Source organism: Erythrolamprus reginae, chromosome 1 (assembly GCF_031021105.1).
Source record: "Erythrolamprus reginae isolate rEryReg1 chromosome 1, rEryReg1.hap1, whole genome shotgun sequence".
Lineage (NCBI taxonomy): Eukaryota > Metazoa > Chordata > Lepidosauria > Squamata > Dipsadidae > Erythrolamprus > Erythrolamprus reginae.
In genome coordinates, this window is record NC_091950.1 from 66,172,651 (window position 1) to 66,173,064 (window position 414).

The window sequence follows — 414 nt, forward strand, 5'->3', positions numbered from 1 at the left end:
ATTGGACACACAAGGAATTTGTCTTGGTGCATATGCTCTCAACGTACATAAAATAAAATATACATTTGTCAAGAATCATGTGGTACAACACTTAATGATTGTCATAGGGGTCAAATGAAGAAACAGGACTGCCACACATCGCCTAATATTTTTATAATGTTTTGTTTATGTTTGTTTATAATAACATTTTAAAAATTGTATTAAAAAATAAAAATAAAAAAAATAATTTTGAGCTCAATTATGGGCGTAAGTTGAGGACGCCTGATATATCTGTTCCATAAAAAAAACCCAATCCATCCGCGGTAGCGTTTTACTCTAAAGCTTCCGCAAAGAGGGACTCGCGTGTTCCAGATGAGCTTAACAAACCCGCAAACACTACAACTCCCAGAATGCCATTGCCTACCTCACTTCCAG